The following is a 698-nucleotide window of genomic DNA, read 5'->3' on the forward strand; positions in this document are numbered from 1 at the left end:
AGAGTACATCATGAGAAACACTGGACTGGAAGAAACACAAGCTGGAATCAAGATCGCCAGGAGAAATATCAATAACCTCAGATATGCAGATGACACCACCCTTATGGCAGAAAGTGAAGAGGAACTCAAAAGCCTCTTGATGAAAGTGAAAGTGGAAAAAAAAAATGAAAGGGGGGTTTAAATGGTCATTTGACCTTTCCTCCCCCCCCCCCAAAAAAAAAAGAAAACAAAGTGAAAGTGGAGAGTGAAAAAGTTGGCTTAAAGCTCAACATTCAGAAAACGAAGATCATGGCATCTGGTCCCACCACTTCATGGTAAATAAATGGGGAAACAGTGGAAATAGTGTCAGACTTTATTTTGGGGGCTCCAAAATCACTGCAGATGGTGATTGCAGCCATGAAATTAAAAGACGCTTACTCCTTGGAAGGAAAGTTATGACCAACCTAGACAGCATATTCAAAAGCAGAGACATTACTTTGCCAACAAAGGTTCGTCTAGTCAAGGCTATGGTTTTTCCTGTGGTCATGTATGGATGTGAGAGTTGGACTGTGAAGAAGGCTGAGCGCCGAAGAATTGATGCTTTTAAACTGTGGTGTTGGAGAAGACTCTTGAGAGTCCCTTGGACTGCAAGGAGATCCAACCAGTCCATTCTGAAGGAGATCAGCCCTGGGATTTCTTTGGAAGGAATGATGCTAAAG

The sequence above is a fragment of the Bison bison genome, unplaced genomic scaffold (assembly GCF_000754665.1).
Source record: "Bison bison bison isolate TAMUID 2011002044 unplaced genomic scaffold, Bison_UMD1.0 scf7180017864297, whole genome shotgun sequence".
Lineage (NCBI taxonomy): Eukaryota > Metazoa > Chordata > Mammalia > Artiodactyla > Bovidae > Bison > Bison bison.